The following is a 16,325-nucleotide window of genomic DNA, read 5'->3' as shown; positions in this document are numbered from 1 at the left end:
GCGTGGAATGGGCTGCCGGCAACGGTTGTGGAGGTGGATACGATAAGGTCTTTTAAAAGACTTTTGGATAGGTACATGGAGCTTAGAAAAATAGAGGGCTATGGGTAACCCTAGTAATTTCTAAGGTAGGGACATATTTGGCTCAACTTTGTGGGCCGAAGGGCCTGTATTGTGCTGTAGGTTTTCTATGTTTCTATTAACTGAGTTAAATTCCACTTGCCATTCCTTCGTTCACTTGCTCACTTATGAGGAGTAATTGGATAAGTTGCTACTGTATTCCCTGGAGAGAAAGAAGCTGTGAAGTGACTTCATGGAATTTTATATAAAATCATGAGAGACATAGATATGGTCACAGTCTTTTTTTCTAGGAAGAGGAAGTCTAAAACTAAAAGGAGTAGGATTAAGGTGAGAGGGTTAAGATTTAAAGAAGACTTTCCAACACAGAGAGTGATGAGTACAGTGCTGTTTGAAAGTCTTAGGCATGGTATATATAGCTAGGGTGTCTAAAAATTTTGTACCGTATCGTATTTGTTAATGTGGAGAGGGGAGCGAGTTTGCAAAACTGGCTGGAGCAAAGGATGATGGGAATTCTGAGGATGGAGTTCTGTGAGGCGGTTGTGGGTCAGGTGGCAGGGAAGTAGTGCCAGGGAGGGGGGTTGGTATGAGTGCAGCAACACCCAGCCCTGAGACACCAGGCAAGGCCATTTGATTCCAAACAACTGGTTTATTGATCATTGCAGAATGTCTTTCTGGTGCTTCCTGCTCTTTGCCCTCTCCCTGCCCCCTACCCACTCTCAGTCCACAAGAAAGACCCATATCTGAATCAGATTTATCATCACTCACACACATTATGAAATTTGTATTCATGGAAATCCTAATGTCATTACCCTCAGGTTCCCTCCTACCATTCCATTATCACCACAGAGTCGATATCTTGGAATTTCCTATCCAACAGCATGGACAGAAATAATATCATAAGAAGGGCTGCAGCAATTTCATTAGATGGATGATCAGGTTATGGAGGTCTGTTGTCCAGGTCCAGGTTGTTGGGACCAGGCAGACTAAGAGTTCAGCACAAACTGGATAGGCCAAAAGGCCAGTTTGTGTTCTAAAGTATTCTATGACTCTATGACTTGATTTGATTTTTTACCAAGTGTAATCCCTGCTGCATGTTCATTGTTAGTAACAATTGTCATTTATTTAATAGTTTTTAAAATGGGAAAATTACATACTTTATAGAGACATAATCAGACACAAATGAGGAAAGATTGCTTCACCACTGGCTTACCAGAAATTTATTCAAAGATGTAAATTTTAAGGAGACAGTATGAATATTTACTCCTTCTGACCAGAGAACAGGAATGGCAGGCAATAGTTAATCGTGGCAAAGATGGCATCATTCACAATTGGCAAGTGATAATGAAACACTGCGGCAGAAAGTGAGGAATTATTTATAAATAATTCCACATGGTTCCAAAACCAGAGGAAAATATAAATTTTAAGGGTACAGTCATCCTTTTGGCTAATTCTCTGCTCTCTAAAACAATACTCCATCTCTTTAACAAAAAAGGTGGATTGTACTTGAAATATAAATCCTCCTAAAAACAACATGGGAAGTGCTGAAGGAACTCAATGGGTCTGGCAGCATGTACGGAAAGCATTAAACAGCCCACATTTCAGGCAAGACCTGATGACTTCTAACTGTTCAGTCCCCTCCATAGATGCTGGCAGACCGATGAGTTCCTCCAGCATTTTGTGTGTGTTGCACCGGATTATCAAAATCTCCAAAATCACTTGTGTTTATGATTCATCCTAAGAAGTTGTCTGCATCAATAAATAACAGAAGCCAGCTAAAGCCTCAACCTGGATTCCTGTATCATATGAAATAAAATTATATTAACTATCTGATGTTTGAATACTGTTCAGTGGTGAATGAATATGCAACATTTTGAACGCTAAGCCTAGAAAGTCTAAAATAATTAGTTTTCGGTAATCTCAAATTGCTCATCCTGCCGCAGATTGTTAAGATGTGTTTGCAACTATAAACATCCTGACATAATGCTTCCAGTTCTGGCCATTTCACAGAAGGAGGTGACAATTTCTCTCATAGAGGATGGAAAATTAGTGACTGAATCAGCCTGGATAACTTGCGCATATCCTGTTGGAAAGAAATTGGCAGACAGCTGAAGCTGAAATCACTTGCTGGGCTCTCAGAGGCACGTGGCAAAGCAGAGAAAAAGACAGCTTTTTAAAGTGAAGGGAAATAAATATTCAATGATTTTTAATGCGTGGCATTCTTTAAAATACAGCCTCACACTTCTGTATTTGTGATCAGCATCCCACTTATTCACAGCAGTGTGCATAACTCTGCCTTCTCAATCACATCCAGTGCATTGTGGGATCCAAACACCTGCTACACATATTAATCTTTCATAAATGGTGCCAGTGTGCCAGCAACATGCATCTGGCATCCTGAATGATCAGTCCTCACTGTAGCAAGTTGGTGCCAGGGTTCCAGCACTCAAGCTTTGTTAACATGGGTGAAGTTGAATCTCTCCTGTCGCACCACTTAACTTCTCTTCAAGAACAGTTTTTGCTTAATTTAGCCTGCCACAGAGAACTACACTCTAATGGAGTTCTCCTTCTGGTGAAATATTTAGAGTGCAGCGTTGCCGTATCAAATGTCCTTTTCTGTCTGGGAGATAAATGCATACCCTGAATCCAGGCACGTACTTCTGAGTGAGTGGTCACAAACGAGGTCCACACCAGCCATGTTGTGACAGGTGCTGATGATGGCTAGACTGACTACAACCTAATCCAGTTTGATAGCTCTCTTGGAAAGGCCTCATAAATAATGGCTTCAACAGAAATGACGTTGCAAGAAAATTAATGTCAATTTTTCAAATGCCCTACAGGGGGGAAAAAATCTGAAACAAAAGAGATTCTGCAGAAGCTGGAACTCCAAAGCAACACACACAAAATTCTGGTGGAACTCAGCATGTCAGGCAGAACCTGTGGCTAGGGTTCCCAACCTGGGAGTCCACAGACCTCTTGTTTAATGGTATTGCATAAAATAGGTTGGGAACATCTGATCTATGGAAATGAATAAACAGATGATGCTTTAGGCTAAGATGTTTCTACTTCTTATTCAGTGCATGACTGGCAGCAAGACAGTTAAAACCATTAGACCATAACACATAGGAGCAAGATTAGGCTATCTGGCCCATTGAACCTACTCCGCCATTCAATCATGGCTGATCTTTTTAATTTCTCCTCTTCAACCCTAATTCCCAGCCTTACAAGGTTCCTTGGCAACCTCAGTTGTCAATGAATAGGAACATTGGGACACCGACAGTGCCTGGATCCCCTGACGTCCATCATGAATAGCATCTGTGAAATGTGCCTGTGTTTCTCTGTCATAATTCATATCATTAATTCAGAGGGCTGAAGAAGATGGCACCAGTGAACAACGCATCCAAAGGCGACATCCTTCAGGCAGTTCACAAAACTACTTCTTTTACTTCTTCTTTCAAATATGATTCTGCTACTATTGGAACCTGTGATTCAATGGTGTGTTTGAGCCAACTGAGTGATCTGACGCTTTCCTGTCTCTGAGGGAGTTTGGTGACGTTTGGAGTGGAGTATGTGACCTAGAGGCCAAGAAGACGGGAGATGGTGCGCGGGCCCATGATCAGCTCCCTTCCTCGATGATCTCGCTGTTTAAACCAAAGAGCAAGATTGAAATCAATGAAGAGGAGAGCGGAAGGCAAGCAGGTGTTAAGGGCTGTCTGTATACATTTTACCAGTCTCTCTCTCCTCCTTGCTCACTGCTGCCAGAAGAAGGTGCTAGTGGCTGCCTTCTCACTCTTTCTCACTCTTGCTCCCTGGTCCTAGAGGAAGATGTTGGAGTCTTGGTTTAATCGACATGGTTTGTGCATTGGACTCTGTAGTTCATATAATGATGTGTTTCTGGTTTTTATTGCCATTTTTAGTGATTTTGATCAGGGTGGACTGGCTCTGCAGCCTGAGTCAATGAATGACACAGAGCCAAACTGATTTCAACTGAACTAAACTTTATGAACATTCCCAGACTGTTTCAGTGGTTTGATGGTTTATGTACGGTGGTTTTCACTCATTTTTTTGAATTTGTGTGATTTGTTTTGTTTGTGCATTGGGTGTTTGATGCCTCTTTCAACTGGTTTCATGGTGTTTCTTTGTTTCGTGGCTGATGACAGGAGGACAAATCGCGGGGTTGTATACTGCATATGTACTTTGAATCTTTGATTAAATTAGATCATGAAATAGCAGTCACCACAATGGCAGCAGCAGGAATAGAAAGATGGCAAACTCACTGTCATAAATATTAACAAGTGAAGCACTACTGATTGGTATCAAAGCTGCTTTTGTTTCAGCATATCATTCTGATTCAAATGGAACAGCTCAGTGGTTGGTCAGAGTAGCAAACTGAACTCTGAAGAAGCAAACATTGCTGGGGTTTTCAAAACTCACCATGAATCATCATTTGAGCAATCTCCTGCTGAAGCACATGATTCTGGAACAAACACCAGCAAATCTACTCCATCAAATGTCTTGAGTTGAATAGAAGAAATAGCATGATGAATATCACAAAGGTAGAAACCACAGTAAAAGTTTGCAGAACCTGTAGGTGTTTGGCTGATATTGGTGCTGAAATGATTGCATTGGTGGGATGATCACTGGATGGTTAACGACTTGATTCTGATCTTGAATCCCATGCAGACTTCAGCAAGAGATACCTGGGAAAAACAAAACAGAGCTGTGATTTAAAATCCAGATTGTTTGATCCAATAATTAGTTCAACATTAACGTCTGAAAGGAAGTCAGCTCAGGAAATCAGAAATTTGCTGGAGTCAGAGGAGGAAGGGTGTTCTTAATGAATTCTTTGCTTTAGTGTTCACCTGTGAGAGGGACCTTGATGAGCGTGAGAACTATGTAGAACAGACTAGTGTGCTGGAGCATTCAAGGATAAGAAAGAGGCAGCGTTGGTTAAACATTAGGATTGGAGAATGGCAAATTTTGTTTCTTTGTTCAAAATGGGTAACAGAAATAATATTAGGAATTGCAGACCAGTGAGACAGTGGAGGGCAAATGAATGGAGAAGATTATTAGAACAGGATCTATATACATTTGGAGAAGCATGGTCATATTAGGATAGAATGGCTTTTTGAGGAGTAGGCCATGCCTCATGAACCTGACTGACTTCTTTGAAGGAAGTGACAAAACAAATTGATGAAGGTAGAGTGGTGGATATGGATTTTAGTAGGACATTTGACAAAGTTCCCCATGGAAGGCTCATCCAGAAAGTTAGGAGGCATGGAATCCAGGGAAACTTGACTGTGTGGATTCAGAATTTGTTTACCCTAGGAAGGCAGGGGGTGGTAGTAGATGGAGCATATTTTGCCTGCTGGTCAGTGACCAGTGGTGTTCCACAGTGATCTGTTCTGAGACCCCTGCTTTTTGTGTGATTTTTTTTTATAAATGACTTGGAGGAGGAAGTGAAAGGGGAGGTTAGGAAGTTCACAAATGACATCAAGGTTGGTGGTGTTGTGGATAGTATATGAGGTTGTTGTAGGTTGCAACAGGACATAGACAATGAAGAGCTGGGCTGAAAAGTGGCAGGTGGAGTTCAAACCAAAAAAAGATGAAGTACAGGATCCCCCCGCTATTCAAAGGTAGAGCGTTCCTATGAAACGGTTCATAAGCCGGAATGTCGTAAAGTGAAGAAGCAATTAACATTTATTTATATGGGAAAAATTTGTGAGTGTTCGCAGATCCAAAAAATAACCTGCCAAATCATGCCAAGTAACACATAAAACCTAAAATAACAGTAACATATAATAAAGCAGGAATGATCTGATAAATACACAGCCTTTATAACGTAGGGATAGTTGTCTGCAATTGTTGCAGCACTGTCCACCGCAGTGAAAATCTCACACAAGCGCTCTCGGCAGAACTCGCGGCAAAAACATATGGTGCAAGCACTCTCGACAGAAGCACTCTGCACAGTAACCTTTAAGCTACAAAACTACCAAATAACACATAAAAATACACAGCCATTATAAAGCAGAAATAATGTATGTACAGTGTAGTTTCACTTACCGGAATCGGGAAGACAGTGAGCACACTGATGATGGTGTGTTAGGCTGAGTCGTCAGAGGTTGGGGTGGTGGGAGGTAGAGGAGACTGGGGTGTCATCTCATCGTTGTCTGTTTCTATCAGGGCAGGCAGGTCACGTTCTATGCCTGCCTGCCTCAGTGTCGAAGGTCGAGGTTCGTTGTCTGTTGTGGCTGATGTGGAAGGCTCGAAAAACGACAGTATGATTGACTGCTTAGCCTCACACATTTTTCTATCATACAGTTCTTTGTAAGCACTCAAACCATCCCACAAATATGCCCTAAACCTACGTACCCTTTCAAAATTAAAGTCATACATTTCTGCAATCATTGTAGCATCGCCAATCGCAGCGAAAATCTCTTGCAGTTGCTTCCTGTTCAGTTCCTGGACGACTTCACTTCCAGGCTCATAACAAATCTCCATACCAAATTTTGAACCACAAATCTATTTAGAATGTATAAATAGCCTATCTGTCATTAATAAATGGGTGATTAATCCTTAATTAATGTTTCAGAGATTTAAAATCCATTTCAATAGATATTGGTCAAATTTGACCTGGAACAGCCTCAGTGTACAAAAATTTGTAGCACCTGTACAAAAGTATAAAATTTCAAAATATTTTCATTTTTGTGCATTTTGGGTCATTTTAGGAAAAGTCATCAAATTTCAGCTAAAAAAATAGCATTTAGGGTGTTTTTATTGCTGTCAAATGTCAAATTTGACCCGAACAGCATGTAAGGGTTAAGAAGACATATGGTGTTCTGATATTCATTTGTCAGGTGATTGTGAAGCTCTAAACTCTGGTTCGACCACACTTGGAATATTGTGGTCAGTTCTGGCTGCCTTATTACCCGAATATATGGAACGCTTATAGAGTGTGCAGAGGAGATTTACCAGGATGTTGCATGGATTAGAGAACATGTCTTATGAGGATAGGTTGAGCAAGTTAGGGCTTTTCATTTTGGAGTGACAAAGAACGAGAAGTGAGGATAGAGGTAATAAATAGACTAGATAGCCAACACTTTTTTTTCCCAGGGTAGCCATGGCTAATACCAGAGAAAGTCCTTTTAAGGTGAGTGGAGGAAAGTTTAGGGAAGACGTCAGAAGTAGTTTTTCTTATGCATGGGGTGGTACGTGCCTGGAATGCAGTGCCATGTGTGGTGGTAGAGGTTGATACATGAGGGAGATTTAGACAAGCACATGGATGAAAGAAAAGTGGAGAGTGATGTGGGAGTTAAAATGATCTTGGAGTAACTTAAAGTGTTGGTGCAACATCATGTGTCAAAGTTTGTGTACTGCACTGTTAACCCAATAAACCATTGCTAACTGTAACCTACATAGATGTAAAGGTACTTTAACCACTCCTACCAGCAATGCTTAAAGTGGGGGTATTTAATAACACCACAACTTAAACTCAATGCTTCAGCTTGAAGTTTATCTAGGGACTTTAAGACAACTGGTGAGGCTGGCCACAAGCAACAGATCTGATTAAAGCAATATATATTTGCTTAAGTGACCTCCTACTCACATCCCAATCACACAAATCTAAGCACAATTAAGGGTTTTTTTTACACTTCTCTAGAATTTTATTCGCATACACCTTCAATGTTAGCCTTGTGTCCATCCACATAACTAGAAACTCTATCATTGACTCTTGTATAAGAGATTTGCCATAAAAATTGAGAACAATTGTTGGTGTAAAGTTCCTTTTGGAAAAGCAAATAACTTTAGTCTTTGCAACAGAAAATTTAAATCCCCACTGGCATCGTCATAGCTCTGCTTCATTTTTTTTCTTCAGGAGTTTGATCGAAGTGTGACTGCACAGGCACATGGACATCAGCAAGTTAGACCAGCGGGAAGAACTTAAAAGGAGAGCATTTTTCTTTAGTGGTTTGATCGAAGCCCGACTGAGCAGGTGCATGGACATCAGTGAATTAGACCGGTGGGAAAAATTTAAAAGGAGAGCATTTTTCTTCAGCAGTTTGATCAAGGCCCAACTGTGCAGGCGCATAGACGTCAGCAAGTTAGACCAGTGGGAAGAGTTTAAAAAGAAAACAGCTTTATAGAGCAGGCATTTGAGTGGAGGGAGCCAGAATAAGAGGGCTTTGGCGATAATGGGTCTAGTTGAGGTAAGTTACTTGTGAAGAATAGGAATAGGAATTATGTCTGTGAGGCTGGTGTTCTGTGCTGGGTGTCAGATGTGGGAAGTTCAGGAGACTCCCAGCCTCCCAGATGGCCACATCTGTGCCAGATGTGTCGAGCTGCAGCTCCTTAGGGACCGGGTTAGGGAACTAGAGATGCAGTTCGATGACCTTTGTCTGGTCAGAGAAAGTGAGGAGGTGATAGAAAAGAGCTATAAGCAAGTAGCCACACCAGTGCCTTGGGAGACAGATAAGTGGGTAACAGTCAGGAGAGGGAAGGGCAAGAATCAGATACTAGCGAGTACTCCTGTGGCCGTCCCCCTTAACAATAAGTGTTTCCTGTTGGGGGGGGACGGCCTACCTGGGAGTGGACAGCCTACCTGGGTGAAGCAGTGGCTGCACCTCTAGCACAGAGTCTGGCCCTGTGGCTCGGAAGGGTAGGGAAAGAAAGAGGATTGCAGCAGTGATAGGGTACTGTACAGTTAGGGAGTCAGACAGGCAATTCTGTGGATGCAGGAAAGTAAAACGGATGGTAGTTTGCCTACCAGGTGCCAAAGTCTGGGATATTTCTGATCACGTCCACAATATCCTGTAGCGGGAAGGAGAACAACCAGGGGTCATGGTACTTGTACCAATGACGTAGGTAGGAAAAGGGAGGAGGTCCTGAAAGCAGACTACAGGGGGTTAGGAAAGAAGCTGAGAAGTAGGACCACAAGGGTAGTAATTCAGGATTATTACCTGGGCCATGCGACAGTGAGTATAGGTATAGAATGAGGTGGAGGATAAGTGCATGGCTGAGGGATTGGAGCAGGGGGCAGGGATTCAGATGTCTGGATCATTTGGGACCTCTTTGGGGGCAGGCGTGACCTGTACAATAAGGATGGGTTGCACTTGAAACCCAAGGGGACCAATATCCTAGCAGGGAGGTTTGCTAAGGCTATTGAGGAGAGTTTAGACTAGAATTGCTGAGAGGTGGGAACTGAACTGAAGAGACGGTGGAAGGGATGGTTGGCTCACAAATAGAGAAAGATTTTAGGTAGTATGAGAGGGAGGATAGGCAGGTGATAGAGAAGGGATGTGCTCAGACCGATGGTTTGAGATGTGACTATTTTAATGCAAGAAGCATCATGAACAAAGTGGATGAGCTTAGAGTGTGGATCAGTACCTGGAGCTATGATATTGTGGCCATTACAGAGACTTGGACGGCTCAGGGGCAGGAATGGCTATTTAGAGTGCCAAGCTTTAGATGTTTCAGAAAGGGCAGGGATGGAAGCAAAAGAGGTGAGGGCATTGCACTGCTGATCAGAGATGGTGTCATGACTGTAGAAAAGGAAGAAGTCCTGGAGGGATTGTCTACTGAGTCTCTGTGGGTGGAAGTTAGAAACAGGAAGGGGTCAATAACTCTACTGGGTGTTTTTTATGGACCAGACAATAATAACAGGGACATCAAGGAACAGATAGGGAGACAGATTCTGGAATGGTGCAATAATAACAGGATTGTTGTAATGGGAGATGTTAATTTCCTGAATATTGATTGGCATCTCTCTAGAGCAAGGGGTTTAGATGGGGTGGAGTTTGTTAGGTGTGTTCAGGAAGGTTTCCTGACACAATATGTAGATAAGCCTACAAGAGGAGAGGCTGTACTTGATCTGGTATTGGGAACTGAACCTGGTCAGGTGTCAGGTCTTTCAGTGGGGAAGTATTTTGGAGATAGTGATCAGAATTCTATCTCCTTTACCATAGTATTGGAGAGTGATAGGGACACACAAGTTAGGAAAACACTTAATTGGAGAAAAGGGAAATATGAAGCTATCAGGCAGGAACTTTGAAGCATAAATTGGGAGCAGATGTTTTCAAGGAAATGTACAGCAGAAATGTGGAAAATGTTCAGAGGATATTTGTGTGGCATTCTGCAAAAGTACATTCCAGTGAGACATGGAAAGATTGGTAGGGTATAGGAGCTCTGGTGTACAAAGGCTGTTGAAAATCTAGTCAAGAAGAAAACAAAAGCTTATGAAAGTTTCAAAAAAGTAGGTAATGATAGAGAACTAGAAAATTATAGGGCTAGCAGGAAGGAGCTTAAGAATGAAATTAGGAGAGCCAGAAGGGGCCATGAGAAGGCCTTGGTGAGCAGGAGTAAGGAAAACCCCAAAGCATTCTACAAGTATGTGAAGAGCAAGAGGATAAAAAGTGAAAGAATAGGACCAATCAAGTGTGACAGTGGAAAAGTGTGTATGGAACTGGAAGACATAGCAGAGGGAGGAGATTGCTTAATGAACACTTTGGTTCAGTATTCACTATGGAAAAAGACCTTGGTAATTTTAGGGATGACTTGTAGTGGGCTAAAACGCTTGAACATATAGATGTTAAAAAAGAAGATGTGGTGGAGCTTTTAGAAAGCATCAAGTTGGATAAGTCACCGGGACCGGATGAGATATACCCCAGGCTATTGTGGGAGGCAAGGGAGGAGATTGCTGAGCCTCTGGAAATGATCTTTCCCTCATCAATATGGATGGGAGAGGTTCAGGAGGATTGGAGGGTTGCAGATGTTGTTCTCTTATTCAAGAAAGGGATTAGAGATAGCTCAGGAAATTATAGACCAGTGAGTCTTACTTCAGTAGTTGGATGGGGAAGATCCTGACAGGCAGGATTTATGAACGTTTGGAGAGGCATAATATGATTAGAAATAGTCATCATGGCTTTGTCAAAGCAAGTCATGCCTTATGAGCCTGATTTAATTTTTTTGAGGATGTGACTAAACACACTGATGAAGGAAAAGCAGTAGATATAGTGCATATGGATTTCAGCAAAACATTTAATAAGGTACACCATGCAAAGCTTATTGAGAAAGTAAGGAGGCATGGGATCCAAGGGGACCTTGTTTTGAGGATTCAGAATTGGCTTGTCCACAGATGGCAAAGAATGGTTGTAGATGGGTCATAATCTGCATGGTGACTAGTGGTGTGCCTCAAGGATCTGTTCTGGGACCACTTCTCTTCATGTTTTTTATTAATGATCTGGATGAGGAAGTGGAGGGATAGGTTAGTAAATTCATTGATGACACAAAGGTTGGGGATGTTGTGGACAGCGTGGAGGGCTGTCAGAGGTTACAGCAGGACATTGATAGGATGCAAGACTGGGCTGAGAAGTGGCAGATGGAGTTCAACCCAGATAAGTGTGAGGTGGTTCATTTTAGTAGGTCAAAAATGATGACAGAATACAATATTAATGGTAAGACTCTTGGCGATGTGGAGGATCAGAGGGATCTTGAATCTGAGTCCATAGGATGCTCAAAGCTGCTGCACAGGTTGACTCTGTGGTTAAGAAGGTGTACGGTTTATTGGCCTTCATCAATCATGGGATTAAGTTTAAGAGCTGAGAGGTAATGTTGCAGCGCAGCTATTTAAGACCCTGGTCAGACCCCACTTGGAGCACTGTGCTTAATTCTGGTCGCCTCACTACAAGAAGGACATGGAAACCATAGAAAGGGTGCAGAGAAGATTTACAAGGATGTTGTCTGGATTGGGGAGCATGACATTTGCGAATAGGTTGAGTGAACTTTGCTTTTTGTCCTTGGAACGACGGAGGATGAGAGGTGACCTGATAGAGGTGTACAGGATTATGAGAGGCATTGATCGTGTGGACAGTCAGAGGCTTTTTCCCTGGGCTGAAATAGCTAACATGAGAGCACACAATTTTAAGGTGCTTGCAAACAGGTGCAGCGGAGATGTCAGGGGTAAATTTTTTACTCAGAGTGGTGAGTGCATAGAATGGTCTGCTGGCAACAGTAGTGGAGGCGGATACGATAGAATCTTTTAAGAGACCCTTGGATAGGTACATGGAGCTTAAAAAAATAGAGGGCTATGGGTAACCATGGGTAATTTCTAAAGTAAGTACGTACATGTTTGATATAGCTTTGTGGGCTGAAGGGCCTGTATTGTGCTGTAGGTTTGCTATGTTTCTATTAATAACTGATTTTACTGACTACATAATCAATATTTTTGCCTCTCTCCCACACTGCACCACCATCATCAGTGTATAATGATTTGGAAATATCTGAGACAACATAGAAGAAAATGTATTAATCATAATATTAAAAGGGATTGGGCTAGACATACTCCCCTGTGGAGTTCCATTCTCTCTCATTCTCCTTTGAGAATTTTGTTCCCACCCTAACTTGCACTTAAAAAGGTCTTGAATCCAGTTGAACATTCCACCACCTATTCCCATCTCTTCCAGTTTAAGCAACAATCATTGCATCCACAACATATTATAAACTTTCTCTATATAAAAGATACACCATTGATATTTTATTAAGTTGGCCTTATGAATATCAGATTCTGAACTTAACACTGAGTGCATGGTCATTCTCCTTTTATGAAATCCAGATTAGTATAACAGCTAATTTTCCACTATTTTCCACAAAATAAGACAGGTTTTCTATATCCATTCATTCCATTACTCTCGACAACAAAGATTTTGCTTCCTAAATTCTTTTGGGTGTATCTGTTAGATTTTGCATGAAAATCACCTCAAAATTTTCCTATCAAACACCATTTTAAAAAATTGTCTATATTTGTTATTTCAATTCATAATTCAAGTTAATTAAAATGTTGTCCACAATGTAAGCTGAAAAGTCTTCTATCTTGTCCAGGCACGCATAGGCAGGGCAGATGCTGTTTCACAGGACAGGACTTAGGAAGGCTATAAATGTCCGTAAAGTATTTCAATATTTGAGACAGATGTTTCCGAGAATAGTGGATGCTAAGATTAAGAAAGTAATTTTTGTTGGTCCATAAATCAAACAGATCATCAATGACAGGCAACTTGAGAATTTTTAGTGGGACCAGAGAAAATCACATGAAAGGCAGTCAAGGATGTTGCTGAAAATTTTCTTGGCAACTATAAAGCACCAAACTACGTGCAGCTGGTTGATAACATTCTTCAAGCATACAAAACCATGAAGTGCAACATGTCACCAAAGACTCATTTTCTGCATTCCCATTTATACTTTATTCTTGCAAAACTTGGCACTGTCAGTGACAAGCATGGTGAAAGGTTTCACCAGGGCATTATGGTCATGGAAAAATGCTACCATGGCAACTGGAACCCATCAATGGTGGCTGATTATTGTTGAACAGTTAAGCGAGAAGCCTCAGACACTGACTACAAAGAAAAACAGTCAACAAAACTTTTTTTTAGCTTAGTTGAACTATCGCGAAGTATCAGCACTGTTATGCAATTAAACGCATTATATTCGATGAAAGTTAATTTGCTGTTTCTCCAACTTTCTACCTGATACATATAGTTTAAAATTATAATTGTGTTCAGCTTCAAGTGCTCAATCATAAACAAAAAAAAATCTGAGGAAGCAACTCTTTCAAAATATTCACTGTTGACCAATGTTATCTTACCTACATGTGAAGTTAGCAAAATAGGTCTATAACCAGAATGATCTGATTGATCTTTAACAGGTTTCAATATAAGGATAACAACTACTAACTTCCAGGAAGCTGGAAGTTTTCCTTCAACTCATACTTTATTAAATAATTTAAAAACCAACATAAATATCCAATCTGATAATCGTGTAAATATATCGTAACAAATATCTTAACCAGGTGATGTCTGACCAGCATCAGTAAATAGCCCTTTTAAGTTCAGGCAATGTAAGTTTGACATCCAAGCAGGAACAGGAACACTTTTTTCTTGCCAATCTGAGGATTGCTTGCCAAGCCAAAACTGTTTCTCAAAAAGACCTCTCTTCTTTACTTAAATAGGCTGAACAATGTATCTGACATATGTTATTGCTAATAATTCTGCTGTTCCAGATTTGTAACTGCAACCTTCTCCCCACCACACATAAACCGGTATTGCATCAAGTTTTCTAACTCCCCCCCCCCCCATTTTCTGTATCATGTCCCAAACTTACCCCACCTGGATCTCTTCCTCAATGCTATTATAACATATTCTACAATACATTTTCTTTGCCCTTCTTACTACATTTTTAACTATAGCTTGAGCTCTTTTATATTGTATGAAAGATGAATACAATTAACACTGCCTAACTTCCCTAAAAGCTTTATTCTGCTCCTTTACAGCTCTTTTATGCTCATCTGTCCACCTAGAAAAGTTTTCCTTTTATAATTTCCCAATAATCTGGGAATTGATTCCTTAGCTATTGAGTTGAGCACAGACTCAACTCAATATCCTCTAAAACCAACTAATCAGGAAATGTATTTTCACATAAATCATCAAATACATCCTGATTTGCCTTTTTAAAAATCCATTTGGGAATACCTTTCCTCTGATACACATCTATTCCCATTGTACAGATAATGGGGAAATGATCACTCACCACTGTTGTATAATTATACACTTCCTTGCTATACACTGTTTCTGTATCCTCAAATACCAGCGTTAAGGTCTATAGCAGATACAGTGTTGTTAAATAGATTTATCCTTGTACTCCTACCATCATTCAAGCACAACAAACACTTTTCTTCCAGAAAGTCTTCAGTTATGTTTTGTAACTCCAGAAGAGTGGCATGGTAGTGTAGTGGATAGCACAGAGCTTTACAGTACTGGCGACAATTCCCAACCTAGCCTGAAAGGAATTTGGACATTGTCTCTGTGACCACATGATTTTACTCCTGGTGCTCTGGTCCCACCCCCCCACCCCCAGTCCAAAGACATACTAGTTTGTAGGTTACTTGGTCATTGTGAATTGCTTTATGATTAGGCTAGGGTTAAACTGAGGATTGCTGGGCAGAATGGGGGCCAGAAAGTCCGATTCCATGCCGAATCTCAACAAATAGCACATAAATAGAACTGGAGCGCTGTACCCAGCATAAATCCACATGGGCACAAGGAGAATGTACAAACTGCTCAAAAACAGCGGCAGGAGTGGAACCCCAGTCTTACCGCTGGCACTGTACAGCACTGCACTCACCACCACACTAGCATCCCTTGTATAGCGCGGTGACCAGAACTGCACACGGAACTCCGACTGTTGCCAAACTAAAGTTTTACATTTCTATTATAATCTCCCTGCCTTATTACTCTGAATATCCTGTGTGTTCTCCTCAGCTGCATCCTGTGCTGTAATTGCCCTTTTCTCTGGCATGCAATTCATATAGAGTTTCAGTAACAATTGCCTAGAGAAGGTCTACCATTAGTTTTAAAGAAGTGACTGCAGATCACATTTATTGATTATGACTCAGAAGGAGGTTATATGTCCCAGTTATCTCAATGTTTGTTACCAGCAAAGCAACCCTATCAATCCTCTTGCCCCTCTATATATTTCCCTACAGTATTATTTCTTTTTTTTACAGCTATATAGGACCCTGGTCAGACCCCACTTGGAGTACTGTGCTCAGTTCTGGTCACCTCACTACAGGAAGGAAGTGGAAACTATAGAAAGGGTGCAGAGGAGATTTACAAGGATGCTGCCTGGATTGGGGAGCATGCCTTATAGGTTGAATGAACTCAGCCTTTTCTCTTTGGAGTGACGGAGGATGAGAGGTGACCTGATAGAAGTGCACAAGACAATGAGAAACATTGATCGTGTGGATAGTCAGAGGCTTTTTTCCAGGACTGAAGTGGCTAACATGAGAGGGCACAGTTTTAAGGTGCTTGGAAGCAGGTACAGAGGAAATGTCAGGGGTAAGTTTTTTACGCAGAGAGTGGTGAGTACGTGGAATGGGCTGCCAGTTACAGTGGTGGAGGTGGAAATGATAGGGTCTTTTAAGGGACTCCTGGATAGATACATGGAGTTTAGGAAATTAGAGGGCTATGGGTAACCCTAGGTAATTTCAAAAGTAAGTACATGATTGGCACAGCATTGTGGGCTATGAATTATGCTGTAGGTTTTCTATGTCTCTACGTTCCTTTGTTTTTTACTTCCTCTCACATGCCCATTGGCTTTTCTTTGACTCTTCTGCCCTTATCTACAATGAGCAATAATTTATCAACCTCCCAGTGCATCCTTATGATGTGGGGGTGACCAAAGCATGCAGCTGAGTCACGAGAGAG

This window comes from Hemitrygon akajei, chromosome 2 (assembly GCF_048418815.1).
Source record: "Hemitrygon akajei chromosome 2, sHemAka1.3, whole genome shotgun sequence".
NCBI lineage: Eukaryota > Metazoa > Chordata > Chondrichthyes > Myliobatiformes > Dasyatidae > Hemitrygon > Hemitrygon akajei.
The sequence above is the reverse complement of the archived record's forward strand: the minus strand, read 5'-3'. Positions refer to the sequence as shown.